This window comes from Pelodiscus sinensis, chromosome 4 (assembly GCF_052426305.1).
Source record: "Pelodiscus sinensis isolate ZL-2025 chromosome 4, ASM5242630v1, whole genome shotgun sequence".
Classification (NCBI taxonomy): Eukaryota; Metazoa; Chordata; order Testudines; family Trionychidae; genus Pelodiscus; species Pelodiscus sinensis.
This window is the reverse complement of record NC_143055.1, coordinates 98,752,121-98,767,116: the sequence shown is the minus strand read 5'-3', so window position 1 is coordinate 98,767,116 and position 14,996 is coordinate 98,752,121. Positions and strand designations below refer to the sequence as shown.

The following is a 14,996-nucleotide window of genomic DNA, read 5'->3' as shown; positions in this document are numbered from 1 at the left end:
CCTGTCTATTAGAGAGAGCCCTCAAAGATCACAAAATCAGATAAGGATCGAAGGCACCAGGCCAGGTTTATTGCCAAGCAAAGTACAGTAATAGTTGTCAACGAATAGACTTGCCCCAGAGCCACTACTCACATGTACCTCATGACCAGTGCCTGTAAGCTGAGCACTTGTGTGGACACTCAGGAGAGATTCAGATGCTTCTTAGCTGATTAGCAGAGCGCCCACAATGCCTAGAGCCATCAGCATGTATTTCTATTGCTGGTGCACATCTGCACATGTGTTGGTGCACATAAAATTTATTCTACACATGGATGGAAAAGCTTAGTGGGAACATTGCTTGTGACAATGGAATACTTCACTCAATACTATTGATCTAATATTACCCCCTTGACTAGACAACAACAATTCTTTGAGTGTATACTTTTAGACACAGGTGCAAACAAATTACACTTCACTCCTGACATATCAGGTTGCCGTCCTCTGACATTAGATCCACCCCTTATCTTGTACATAGTTCTGTCACTGTCTATCATGCTGTCAGTTTAGACTCTGTCCTGAATCTGGGTTGGTATGTTCTTGTTATCTTTGGTGTGTGTTGGTACCAAGATGTTTCTCAATGAGGTGTCCTTCATGACCTCTCTGGAATGTGCTTACAGCCTGTGCTTAGCAGGTATGTGTGTTTCCGTAACATCAGCCCTGTTCTTGGCAGCTTCTGTGAGCAGGGCCTGCCTCATGCTCACAGCTTAATTCTGTTTTATATTAGCAAAGTCTTTACCATTGCTGTTTAGGTCAATGTTTGTTTTGGACCCTCATCTTACTACATTGTTCTGGGGGAAGAGATATCTCTCCCACTGTGCTCCCTCTTGGGACAGGAATAAGGTTTTGGGATGCAAATGTCAATTCACTTCCTCTCTTTTGAAAGAGGATCAGAGTACATAGAATGGTGTTGCCTTGCACTGCTGGAGGCCTGTGGTATCATCATGGATATTACCATATTTCTTACGACTTTGGTGAAGAAATGGTAAAATCTTGTCTGACACCGCTCGTGTCTTTTGTTTGTTTTTTCCTCTGAAATATGGAAAAGCCAAACAAAAGAAAGTTTATTTTTTAAAAAGTTCTTTGCAAACTGTGTGAGTTCTGACTAAACAAGGCAGCACCAAGTATCCAGTCAGTTTTGTAAGATGTACAGAACCTCTCAGGTCTCTGTTTTAAGGGTGTAGAGGAGTAGCTTATTGGGTAGCACTATCGACTACTCACTCATCCTCCCCCCCCCACTCTGGCAGGAGAGGGCAGCTGGCAGGAGAGGATGCTGTCTGAATCTTTGTTCTTGGGTCTCAGCACACAACTCTCCCCCCTCCCCCACTTTGCATTTTTAAAGGGAAGTTGGCAGGAGAGGACATTGGCTGAATCCCGTTTCAGCTCTCGCACCAGCTTCCCTTTAAAAATGCAGAGCGGTAGTGAGTGGAGGGGGGGGGGGAGGGTGTTGTGCTGAGGCCCAGGAGCAGGGAAGAAGCCAGCATCCTCTCCTGCTGGCTTCCCTTTAAAAATGCAAAGTGGCAGTAGGAAGTTGTGTTGAGACCCAGCATGAGCTGGGAGAGAGCACTGATGCTGCCCTTCCTTATCTACTAGTTGAGTAGTCAATGTAAATTCCATCAATTGCTCAATTAGCCAGTTAACTGCTACTTACCATCTCTAGTCTATATTGAAATGACTACCCAGCAAACAAAGCAGGTTTGCTTTCAGGAGACCTCTGGTAGAGACCTCTGGTTGAGACCAGAAGGAAACTCTTGGAAATACCTGAGTTGATATTCCATCCACAACTGCCATCTTGCTTTGCCTCAGGCCATGAGTACAGCATGGCTTCCTGAAAGGACTATATTTTCTATTAATCTTGATCTCTTAGAGAAGTGTTTCTCAACCAGTGGTATGACTTGAGAGAAGTCTGAGGGGCACATCAACACCTGAAATTTGAAGAAAACTGAATTTGTTTTAAATTTTACAGCACTTTATTATTTTTGTAATTTTTACACCCAAAAATGTCATCAGCAGCCTGGCTATGATTAAGTTGTTTAAACAAACATGTTGCAATGGTAGAAAAAAATGTGTGTCTGAAAACTGTAGGTACTTGAGGTACTCTTTTTTTTTTAAAGGGGGTAGCTTATAAAAAAAAAAAAAAAAAAAGGATGAAAAACACTATCTTAGAGGCTTCCTAGGAACTTAGGAGACATTTTTATTCCTCACTAATGAGGGTGTTCTTGACTTTGTTCATGAATTCAAGTTGCTTCTATCTGAAGTTATAAGAACCTATAGACCCCATAACAGTCGTTGATGCTATGATCCCAAATTACCTAATAGATTAAAATATAGAAATGATTTGAAAATAATGAATTAAAATGATCATGGCCTTCTGTAGTGTCCTGATTAAATAAAGAGGAAAGTAGAAGTGTGGTTGCTTATGCTAAACCCAATATAATTAAATGTGAGCTGAAAATGAATTGCAGTCCTCCCTGATTAAGAGCCATACCTCTAAGACAGTGGTCACCAACCAGTAGATCAGGATCTACCGGTAGATCTTGGAGCCTCTGACAGGTGATCCTGACTGGTTTGGCCAAGAGGCTGTCAAGCATAACACTTCAACTGCCCCTTCCCCCACTGCTGTGCATCTCCTACCCTTTGCCTTGGAGCTGCCCCTCCCCCAGAGATCCTCCTGCTTGCTGTGCAGAGCAGGAAAGGGAGAGGAGGGGGCGCTGATGTCAGGGTGCCCCCTCCCATCCTGTATTCTATCTTCACAGAATGGAGGGAGGCACAGGACTTGGAATGGAGGGAGTTTGCTGGCTGCTTTTGAGTGTGGTGTAGGGCCAGGGCGGGGGGGGGTGAGCCTGCCTTAGCCTCACTACGCCACCACCCAGGAGCCACCTGAGATAAGCAGTGTCCAGCTGGAGCCAGCTACAAACCCCTGCCCCAGTCATGAACCCCCTCCTACACACCAAGCCCCTGCCCTAGCCCTGAGTCCCTTGGACCCAAACGCCATTACGTAGCCTGTACCCTAAATCGCCTCTTACACCCCAACTCCCTGCCCCAGGCTCAGCTCAGAGCCCCTGTCATACTCCAAATCCCTTAGCCCAAGACCAGAGCCTGAGCCCCAACCTGTTGCCCCTGCCTGGTGAAAGGGAGGGAGGATGGGGGAAAGAGGGAGGACGGAGTGAGCAGGGGTAGGGCCTCAGAGAAAAGGCACAAAGGAGTTGGGGCAAGGATATTTGGGTTTGAGGTAGATCCTGGATTGCACTTAAATTCAAAAAGTGATCTTGTACTTAAAAAGGTTGGAGACCCCGGCTCTAAGAGATCAGTAGTCAGCATCTTTCCTTTGGACACTTAAGTTAATGGTTAGACTTTTTGAATACTCTCATCACCCAATAGCGCCTGTTCTGGGATTTGTTGGGTGCTGAGTATTTCTGAAAATCTGATCACTTAGGTTAGGTACTCGGACAAGAGCTGAGGTTATTCTTAATGTAGTCCTACCTGTGGGTTCTGAACATTCCAAAAAAATCTGGCCCTAGAGATCCAATTACATCACTTTCTTTTCACTAAAGTTATTCCCTCAATTTTTCACTCTAAAGACATTATCTTACTGTTTAAGTTCCCATTGTCTGTTGCATAGTTTTTTGTTTACTGTGTTTCCAGTTTCTAATCCTACCTTTTCCCACAATGTATCTGTCATAGTCAACCTAAAGTTTTTTCCAGCTCTGGGACGCAATTTGCTTTAAAGAAAGATAGCACAGCAACCCTATAAAGGAAAGAAAAGATCTTTTTAAGACTTAGAATGTATGAATATTTTTATAGCTAAAGTTAATAGCTAAAGACCAAGTTGACCATACTTGCTGGTATGACATTGGAACAGAGATGCCACCTGCTGAATTCTCCTTCACTGTAATCGACGTGTCTGGCACAAGACTTCTTGCAGTGGGCTAAGAATGAGAACATGTGCCATGGGGTGTGTACTGTTCATCTTCCAAGCAGAGCTATGTAGCATACTTGCTGTCAGCTAGATGTGGCCTGTAGGTAGGGGACCACATTCTGGATGCCACCTATAGGCCAGTGAGTTACTCTAGCATTTCTTTGGATGCTCTGGGGGTCTTTTTGGAGTAAGAAAGGCAAATGTCTCTCAATTCTTCTCTCCCCCTGCTCCCTGGTGCATGATTTAGCCCTTGTAGTGGGGTCTGCCCACCCCATCACGTGACTATGGCTCTTCCGACATGTGGTCTTCACTCTTGATTGGCGACTCCTGGCTCCCTTGCTAGTCCATAACTCCCTTTCCCCGTGCAGGACTCTCAGTCCACCAGTAGTCTGCTCCACAGGGCTAACGGTCTCTTGGTCACAGTCAATAGATGTCCTTGACCCAAGGTTACTAGGGCCTAATGGCCAAAGTCAGCAAGTGGTTTCAGGGCAGTAAGGCCTAAAGGACAGAGTCGATAAATTGGGGTTTTGGCACTGGTAGGGAGATCTGGGCCCACCCTGCTCCATCGAGTCCCGACGCAGAGCCCTATGAGCTTAGGGGTTGCCTACCGCTCCCTCTCAGCAGAGGCTCCTGCTGAAATGTGCCAAGTAGGGTTGCCAGATGGTTTAACAAAAAATACTGTCAAGTATCAGAGGGATAGCCGTGTTAGTCTGAATCTGCAAAAGCGATGAGGAGTCCTGTGGCACCTTATAGACTAACTGAAGTGTAGGAGCATAAGCTTTCGTGGGCAAAGACCCACTTCGTCAGATGCATGTAGTGGAAATTTCCAGAGGCAGGTATAAATATGCAGGCCAGGATCAGGCTGGAGATGAGGAGGTGGATCCAATCAAGGAGGATGAGGCCCACTTCTAGCAGCTGATCTGGAGGTGTGAATTCCAAGAGAGCAGAAGCTGCTTTTGTAGTTAGCAAGCCATTCACAGTCTTTGTTTAATCCAGAGTTGATTGTGTCAAACTTGAAGATGAACTGTAGCTCAGCAGTTTCTCTTTGAAGTCTGGTCCTGAAGTTTTTTTTGCTGCAGGATGGCTACTTTTAGATCTGCAATTGTGTGTCCAGGAAGATTGAAGTGTTCCCCTACAGGTTTTTGTATGTTGCCATTCCTAATATCAGATTTGTGTCCATTGATTCTTTTACGTAGGGACTGTCCAGTTTGGCCGATGTATATAGCAGTGGGGCGTTGTTGGCACATGATGGCATATGTTACGTTGGTAGATGTGCAGGAGAATGTACCAGTGACAGTATGGCTGATCTGGTTAGGTCCTGTGATGGTGTTGCTGGTGTATATATGTGGGCAGAGTCGGCACCGAGGTTTGTTGCAAGGATTGGTTCCTGAGTTCGAGTTATTATGGTGCGGTGTGTAGTTGCTGGTGAGAATATGCTTCAGGTTGGCGGGTTGTCTGTGGGCAAGGACCGGCCTACCTCCCAAGGCCTGTGAAAGCGAGGGATCATTGTCCAGGATGGGTTGTAGATCACTAATGATGCATTGGAGAGGTTTTAGCTGGGGACTGTAGGTGATGGCCAGTGGTGTTCTGTTGGTTTCTTTCTTGGGCTTGTCCCGTAGCAGGAGGCTTCTGGGTACACGTCTGGCTCTGTCGATCTGTCTCCTCTCTTCGTGTGGGTATCGCAGTTTTCAGAATGCTTGTTGAAGATCTTGTAGGTGTAGGTCTCTGTCTGAGGGGTTGGAGCATATGCGGATGTACCTCAGTGCTTGGCTGTAAACGATGGATCGTGTGGTGTGTCCGGGATGGAAACTGGAGGCATGCAGGTAAGTATAGCGGTCGGTAGGTTTTCGGTATAGGGTGGTATTGATATAACCGTCACTTATTTGTATCGTGGTGTCCAGGAAATGGACCTCCCATGTAGATTGGTCCATGCTGAGGTTGATAGTGGGGTGGCAGCTGTTGAAATCATGGTGAAATTCTTCCAGAGTCTCCTTCTCATGGGTCCAGATGATGAAGATGTCATCAATATAGCGTAGGTAGAGAAGGGGTGTAAGTGGACGAGAGCTGAGGAAGCGTTGTTCCAGGTCAGACATAAAAATGTTGGCGTATTGTGGGGCCATGCGGGTGCCCATAGCAGTGCCACTGGTCTGGAGGTATATGTTGTCACCAAAATGAAATAGTTGTGTGTGAGGATAAATTCACAGAGTTCAGCCACCAGTTGTGCTGTGGCATCATCAGGAATACTGTTCCTGACAGCTTGTACTCCATCTGCATGTGGGATGTTTGTGTAGAGAGCCTCTACATCCATGGTGGCTAGGATGGTGTTTTCTGGAAGATCACCTATGCATTGTAGTTTTCTCAGGAAATCCGTAGTGTCACGAAGGTAACTGGGAGTGCTGGTGGCGTAGGGTCTGAGCAGAGAGTCCACATAGCCAGACAGTCCTTCAGTGAGAGTGCCAATGCCCAAGATGATGGGGCGTCCGGGATTTCCAGGTTTGTGGATCTTGGGTAATAGATAGAACAACCCTGGTCGGGGCTCTAAGGGTGTGTCGATTTGTTCCTGTGTTTGTTTAGGGAGTGTCCTGAGCAGATGGTGCAGTTTCTTAGTGTATTCCTTAGTGGGATTTGAGGAAAGAGGCCTGTAGAATTTGGTATTGGAGAGTTGTCTGGCAGCCTCCTTTAGGTAGTCAGGCCTGTTCATGATGACAACAGCACCTCCTTTGTCAGCCTCTTTGATTATAATGTCAGTGTTGTTCCGGAGGCTGTGGATGGCATTGCGTTCTGCACGACTGAGGTTACCAGGCAAGCGATGCTGTTTATCCACAATTTCTGCCTGTGCACGTCGGCGGAAGCATTCTATGTAGAGGTCCAGACTGTCATTTCGGCCCGCAGGAGGAGTCCATGTGGAGTTCTTCTTCTTGTGCTGTTGGTGGGAAGGTATCTGTGTGTCAGTGCACTGTTCAGTGTTATGTTGGAAGTATTCCTTGAGACGGAGACGGCGAAAGTAGGCTTCCAGATCACCGCAGAACTGAATCATGTTAGTGGGGGTGGCGGGGCAAAAAGAGAGTCCCCGAGATAGAACAGATTCTTCTGCCGAGCTGAGTGTGTAGTTGGAGAGATTGACGATATTGATGGGTGAGTTAGGGGTACCACTGTTGTGGCCCTACATGCATCTGACGAAGTGGGTCTTTGCCCACGAAAAGCTTATGCTCCTGCACTTCAGTTAGTCTATAAGGTGCCACAGGACTCCTCGTCACTTTTGCAAAAAATACTGAACACCTCCCACCTCCCCAAAAAAGACACGGGAAAAAAATTGTCAAGGGGAAAAAAGGGGAGACTAAAGTTGTCAGGCCAAAAAAAAAAAAAAAAAGTGCCCCCCAGAACAGAATTGTCAAGCAAAAACAAAAAAATTGAAAAAATTTTTTTAAAGGAAGCTGCCCCTTTAAGATGGCCACCATCTTTTAAAACCCCTCAGCTCTGACCCAGTAAGCACGGGGAAGCTGGGTATTTCTGGTATTTCCCATTTTTATTTATTTATTTTTAAAACCAGACAACGATCGCAAATACTGGACTGCCTGGGTGAATACCGGACACCTGGCAACCCTAGTGCCTAGGGTTACCAGGTAGGTTTAGAAAAAATACCGGACACACTTGATGGGGGTTGGGGTGGGGACCAGCCGGGGAGGGGGGTGGGAGCAGTGCAGCTGGCCGTTGGAGATGGGGGGGCTGGTGCTGGCGGGCAGGGGGAGGTCGGGGGAAGCACGGCTGGCCCAGGGAGATGGAGGGTGGAGTCAGGGGCAATGCGGCTGGCCAGGGGAGATCAGGAGGAGGAGAACCGGCCGGCAGGAAGCAGGGGTGGCTGGGAGGGGGTCAGGGGCAGCGAAGCGGGTCAGGGGAAGGGGGGGGCGGGTGGGACTGACCCAGGCATGTGCAGATCCCGGGGCGCTGTCAGTCCTGTGCATGGTCCAGAGAAGCACGAGTGAGTCCAGCTGCAGCTCCACCATGTGCTCAGGGACTGGGCTTCTCGTCCTCCCCAGGGCGTCAGATGCAGCCAGGGCTCCCAGCGCCAATCACTTTGCTCTGCCTCCCAGCCACTCCCCCAGCCCCCTCCAGGCTTCCGTCCGGCGCCCAGCCAGAAATCCAGGATATACCAGACATTGCACGTGTCCGGTATTTTCTGGATTTTTTTTACCGGACAGAGGGCCCAAAAACCGGACTGTCCAGTAGAATACCAGACACCTGGCAACCCTACTTAGCACTAAGAATACCTGTGTGGGAGGGGCAGCTTCTGCAGCCTCCCTGGGTTGCTTCCTTCTGGTCCTGCCGGGGTGTTGCCCCAAGTAGCTGTTGGGTCTCCTTGTTCACCGGTGGTGGTTTCTCCTGGGATCTCTGTAGAGGTTGAGCAGTCGCTGCTTCTCGGGCTCTCCGCTTCCTCTATCTGGACCATGGGCTCTAACAGCACTGGAGCTCCATCTAGAGAACATTCCCCTTTGCTGGCCAGCTCCAGCTGAGCTGCTCCCTGGCATTTTATACTCCCCCAGCACTTAGAGCATGCCCATTCTGCTTGGAGGGGTGGGACTTCCTCCACCCAGAGGGCTTTTACTCTTCCTCTTCTAGTGCAGCGTCTGTCCACCCCATCACAGCCCTTCATGTTTGAAAAGCGCTTTTGAACAGCAAAAGTTCTATATAGGTAGTTACTATTTATTTCTATTACAGAATAAATACTCCACCTTTGCTTTAACTATTAATCTTGGCTGCTGTTTATTGAAAGTACTTTGTGAATTCATAGAGGCATCATTTAAATAAGCTTGTGGGCCAAAAGCTCCAGATGCTTACTCCTGCCAAAGCCAACTTTAAGACCCAAAAGTAAGGGTGGATTAAAATTTTATGGCCAAAATTCTTGCGTTATGCTTGTGTAAAAACAGTGCAAGACCAGAATCAGGTTCTAAAATGTTCTGCTAAAAGATTCTGTTCTGATTTGTTACCTTTTTAAAACAGATATGTTTGTTCCTGTACTCTTCCCTAAGAAGGCTTTTTAATGTATTTTTGACAAACTAATCCTAATAATACCGTGTGTAAACTTCTAAGTTTTTTCTGGGATAGAAATATTTTCCATTAAAGAACAGCTTACAAAAAGTGAACTGTTTGATATTTACTACACTTTAATATTGATAGACTAGACGAGAGGTGGGGAACCTCAGGGCTGGATGCGGCTCCCGGCTTGTCTGGATCCTGCCCCAAGGCTCAGGGCATTGGGGAGTCCAAGTTTGGTGCTCCAGCTCTCCTTTCCTTCTCCCCTGCCCCACTGCCACATCACAGGGCTGGAGTACACAAAATCTACTAGCCTGGGCCCCCCCGAGGTTCTTGTGTGCAAGGGAAATGTGGGGAGTGTCTTTCTCCTCACTTAGGCCATTTTTTGGGGGGGGTTGCTTCCCACTTGTGTGTGGCCCCCGACTGGGTTTTTTTTCCTGTGGGTCAGTCCCCTGACCCAAAAAAGGTTCCCTACCGCTGGACTAGGCAAAGGGTCTAACATTTGAAATCAGTGGGAGTACAGGTTGGACCTCCCTGGTCTGGCACCCTTGGGATCTAATAAGTCCCAGATGAGGGATTTTTCTGGACTAGGGGAGGTCATTTCAGGCTTCCAGCTGCCCCTTGCTGCCTCCCTTCCCCCACTGGACTTCCTGGCTCCCCCTGCAGCCCAGCTGAGCTGCACACTGGCACCCTGTCTCCCACCCCCTATAGCCCAACTGAGCCACACGCCGACTTGTGGGCCCCCACCTCCTCTGCAGCTTCTGGGACTCTGATCATAGAATCACAGAACATTAGAACTAGAAGGGACCTCGAGAGATCATCGAGTCCAGTCCCCTGCCCTCACGATGGGATCAAGCACCATCTAGATCAGGGCTACTCAACTTTGAAAGCCCCGGGGACCACAATGACACCGTACATGCCGAGGGCCGCAATTTAAGTGTGGTTGCATGTACGTGCAAATATACAGGCAGTCCCCGGGTTATGTACAAGATAGGGACTGTAGGTTTGTTCTTAAGTTGAATTTGTATGTAAGTTGGAACTGGTACATATTGTAGGGGAAACTCTAGCCAACCATTTCTCCAGAGCTCAGTTTTATTCTCCCACACTTCACTTCCTCAGTCCTTTATTCTCAAGCTGAGGTGTCTGCTGAGAAAAGCCGCTCCGCGTCTCCCTGGTCTGCTGGGGGGGGGGGGGGGGGGCGCTAGCTTCGCGTCTCCCTGGTCTGCTGGGGGGAAGCAGCTAGTGCGGGGTTGCTTCACCCCATTTGTAAGTAGGGATCCGATGTAAGTCGGATCCATGTAACCCGGGGACTGCCTGTATATGCAAATAGCTTCTTTCACACTGACAGGCATGAATACAAAGCACTTCCCACAATGCCCCGGCGCTCCCAGCACCTCCTCTCTAGGGGCTAGAAACTCTGACACCTTGTACCCATCTATTCCAGCCAGCCCGTCTGCTTGCATCTTTCAGTGCTCACCCCACTTGGGAGACTGGTTATACCCTTCCAGCATGATTGTGAACTGTTAATAACTACTCTCTGGACCACAGATGTTGCCAGACCAGAGAATCCCAGATTTTAGAGGTGCAGCCTGTAAGATGCAACACTTGCAGAAATATCAATCTCATCCAAAAGCTGTACAGAGTATATGGTTTATTTTTCATTAACCACTTTAGGTCCTCGAAAAGTACACGTATGACCATAGTATCTGGAATAACTTACGCCATAATAATTTGTAAATGGCAGGGGATCTCTGCATGGTCAACTGTGATGAGTAGAGGATTACTAACTTAATTTAGATGTCAACATTTTATGCATCTTAGTTTTGTGTAACAATTTTATAAACACTTGGTGTTCTTACAATTTTGAGCTTTTAATTCATTATTTCAGTTCTTATGATCAATTCTTTGAGATATGAAGAGAGTATCATTAGAGCCCTGCATCTGTATCTACAAAATTAAGTGGCAGATATCTGCACAGACACCTGTGGATGTGGATACCCTCGGATTTAAAGAAGATATTTGCAGAGCTCCAGATACAGAATTTGTATCCACATCCGCATCTGTATTTGCAAAAAACAAGCTGTGGATATCCACATCCACGGTTATAGTTACCTGTAGATATCTGCAGATTGGCAGGGTTCTAAGTGTTCTAACTTTTCCCTGTAGGTGTTATGCACCTTGAAGGATCAGGTTCAAATTCTGTACATCTTTCCAGTTTCTGTTTAATTTCCTTACTGAGAATTAAGGGTGTTAAATTGCGGTTAATTGACTAGTCGAGTAGTTGATGGAATTTCCATCGACTAGTTGATAGGCACTTCTGCATTCCTCCTTTGAAATATACAAGAACCCCTGCTTTTAAAAAGTGATGTTGTAATGTCCTCTTTATATGTACTTAAATTTCTGTACTGTGTCAACTTGAAAATCAAGGTGAAATTTTTTACGTCTATTTAGGACTAGAAATTGAGAGTAGGAGGGAAAAAATCCTAGACTGCATCAATTCCTATATTACCTAAGTTGTATAAGTATCTCACCATCTGTGTCCAGAACTATTTCTGCATGGAACAGCTATTTGGGTTGCAGGACACGGTGCATAGAAATAATCTGCTTTTGTGCTGATACCAGTGGCAGCCCCAAGTAAGAAGTTGTATTTCTATCGATTATTTCAAGGCAAAATTTATTTCAAATGTAATTGTGTGGGTTTTTTTTTTTTTTAAGTCACCCTGAGATGAATTTGGCATGAGATGTTTAGTTGAACTGATTAATCTCGGTCACTTTCTCAAAAGCTTTAAAGACTGCACTGTACTGTAGAGTTATATATTATCACATGCTTTTATCAAGAAACTTTGTGATAAAATGCATCATAATGCAAGAAAAAAACCCTGAAATTTGTATTGATAGTATTGTAATTTAAAATATATTATTTGAAAATACTACTCAAGGGTGCCATATTCCAAGGTCTTTCAGAATCCTCAGGATAAAGTCAAATTTTTAACTGAATATCTGTGTTCATTTAAGACTGGACATTTAAATGAGTTTCTGCCATTTTGATACGGCCTCTGTAAGTTTGGATGTGAGTTCTACTACGTAAACTTGTTCCTGAACACTTATTTCTATATGACTCTTCTGTTCCTATGTAAATATGGCACTCGTAAAGATGGTAGCTTGTTTGACTTTTTTTGGGCTTGAGGGAAAGCCCCCTTTCTGCTGTAATGGAGGAAAATATTAAGAATACCAGGGAGACGTAAACACCTCTATTTTGCAATGACCATAGAATGCATTGGTGTTGTATTACTACTGTGCTTAAAGGTATACTCTTATGTTTGCAGAAGATCTAGGAAAATAATGGGAGCGGTTAGATATGCTGGGATATTCCATTACCATGACATTTTTTGGAATCAGAGCAGCACTATTAACCTGGGTCAAACCAATGTGAATAGTTGAAACAAAAACAGGACTGTGTAGCACTTTAAAGACTAACAAGATGGTTTATTAGGTGATGAGCTTTCGTGGACATTCTGATAAAATGCTTCCTGTGAAGTTTCAAGGACCATGTCCTTATCTTCCACTCTTAAAATGTTGCTGTGCTTCATTCTATAGGTATCTGTCTCGGGGCGCACACATACACCTGAAAGTTTAAGGTATTTTTAATTGGCAGAAGTTCTGCCACCATTCTGCAGCTGATGTAGCTCTTTCAGCAGTGTGTTCACATTTACCTCTTTGCTGGTGCAGTGTGTCTGTTCAGCTTCAGGTTGTATTGTCAGAGGACATTAGGCACTGTGGGTGAACATTTCAATGTTCAATGTGCCTCATGCCACGCTCTAGCATGCTACCTTGTGGAGATTTTTTGCTGCATATTGTGGTGTTGCTGCCACAGTATAGTGAAGGCATTCAGCATGCTCTTTTGGGTAAGATCCAAGGTATAAATTGACCTGGGACTGTGGCTGAACCTTTGGGACCAGGAGAACCTGTTCAGATTTGGTGAGACTGGTTTTTATAACTTCTTACCTGTATAAGGTGTAGGTCTGGTTGTGGCACAAGGAACGCTATCTAAGGGGTTTTGCTTGTGAGGCTTCTAGCTGGCCAGAGTGGCAGTTGCAGTGCTCTGTGTGACTGGTTTGGTGCCTTACAGGGGTAGGATTGTGCTTTGAGGCAGAGGGTGCTGCAGGTTTGGGGGCAGGGCTCAGGCCTGATAGTTGGGGTGGGGGATGAGGTTAGGGTTGCCAGGTATCTGGTGTTCACCTGGACAGTCCGGTATTTGTGGGCTCTGTCTAGTTAAAAAAAAAAAAAAAAACCCAGGAAATATACCAGACATTTCACATGTCCAGTTTCCTGTTTCCATCAGACGGAAGCCCGGCGGGGACAATTTTCCCCTGCTGCGTCTGGCGGGGGTGGAGAAGTGAGGAGTGTGGCAGAGTTACAGTGAAGGGAGGCAGGAGGGGGCACTTGCCGGGTGTTATGTTAGGGTGGTGCTGGGCTGGGGTGGAAGTGGTCCATGTGACCAGCAGAGACCTGGGAGCTGGTCACGTGATGCCTCCCTCAACACCAGCCGTGGCCAACCCGTGGCTTGCAAAGCCGCTCCTGCGCCCCCCCCCCCCAAATGGCCCTGGTCCTCTGCCAGCTCTCCCTGTGGCCCCTGGCTTCCCAGATTGGAGCTGGGAGCTGCAGGGTTTTAAAAATGACACCCAAGATGGTGGCTGTCTTAAAGGGGCATCCTCCTTAAATTTTTTTTTTTTAAATTTTGTTTTGTTCTGGGGGGCTTTTTTGGTATTTTTTTGTTAAACCAACTTGCAACCCTAATTGCGGTTTTGGTTTACCAGGAGGTGGCTCCTGCTCAGTGGTGCTAAGGCAGGCTTGCCTGGTGCCTGCCTGTCTTGGGGCACTACGCCATGCCTCAGAAGCAGCCAGCAGGTCCAGTTCCTGGTACGGCAAGGGGGAGGGCACAGAGCTCTATGCTGTGTGTGCTGCTCTCACCCACAGGGTAAATGCAGCACGTGGAGGTCCTGCCTAGGAGCTGGACCTACTTCACTGACTGCTGCCCTAGCCATGGCAGCTTCCTGCTGGGACCTGTGAGGAGGAGCCTCTCTCCCTTGGCCATGGCAGTTTTAGGGCAGCAGCCAGAGCAGTAGCTCTGGGTTCTGTCTCCCCAAGCAGCCCTAAGCCCCTGTGCAGGGCTTGGAGGAAACTTAGTTTTCTGCCTTCCATGCCTGGCTAGGCACCTGGGATAGACCCACCTTTCCTGGTACCTAGTGCTGCATCTTACCAAGGCAACACATGGAGGGGGCACACAGTGCCCCTAGATTTGTCAGGGTTCACACTAGTGTGTGGCCAGAATCAGCCTTTCGGGATTGTATGGGAGAGGAGCTGTTGTCCACCATGGGGATGGAGGGTTGGGGTGGGAGAAAGAGCCAGAGAAAGGATGACCTGCTCATGTCTGCAGTGCTCATTTCTTCTCCCCTCTCTCCACCAGTAGCTGGAAGTAGAGGGGCAAAAGGCAGCTAACACCTCCAAGCTGCTTCTGCTCCTGGCCACTAACACAACCCAGCCCTTTCCTGTCCCCTGGCTATAGCGTTGGCAGGAAGGGGTTAAGCCCTAAAAATGCATTGTGCATGAGGGCCTAGGGAATTTGACTGCATGAGCTTGAGTGAACCTACCTATCCAGAGAGATGCCCCAGGAGGGGAGGTCCATAGGGAACGGAGCAGCCCCACACTCCCTGGTGGAGGACCCAAGGTGGAGAGAGGATGCGTAAAGAAATTCTAAGCTCCTGCCCCATAGACTTCTGTGGGGTCTGCAGGCGTGGGGTGCAAACAGACAGGAAATAGCTTCTCCTACCACCACCCCGTGCCAGTCCAGAGCTTAGCTATGGGGCAGAGAGGCTTCCCCATGTCAGCACTGTACAGGGCTTGGGCTGGGGGGGGGGGGCGGGGTTGATGGGGAAAATCAGGGAGAAGTGGAACATGTAAAGGGCTGATGGCTGGGTAACTGGCTGCTGCCTAGAACCTGGGCACACTC

The 14,996-nt window shown here is 47.4% G+C and overlaps 1 protein-coding gene across 1 annotated transcript in view; it reads left to right on the top strand.

Moving 5' to 3' along the window:
- FGF2 (fibroblast growth factor 2) overlaps nt 1-14,996 on the top strand; it is a 67,652-nt gene that overhangs the window by 2,173 nt on the left and 50,483 nt on the right. The gene's annotated exons all lie outside the window — the stretch shown is intronic.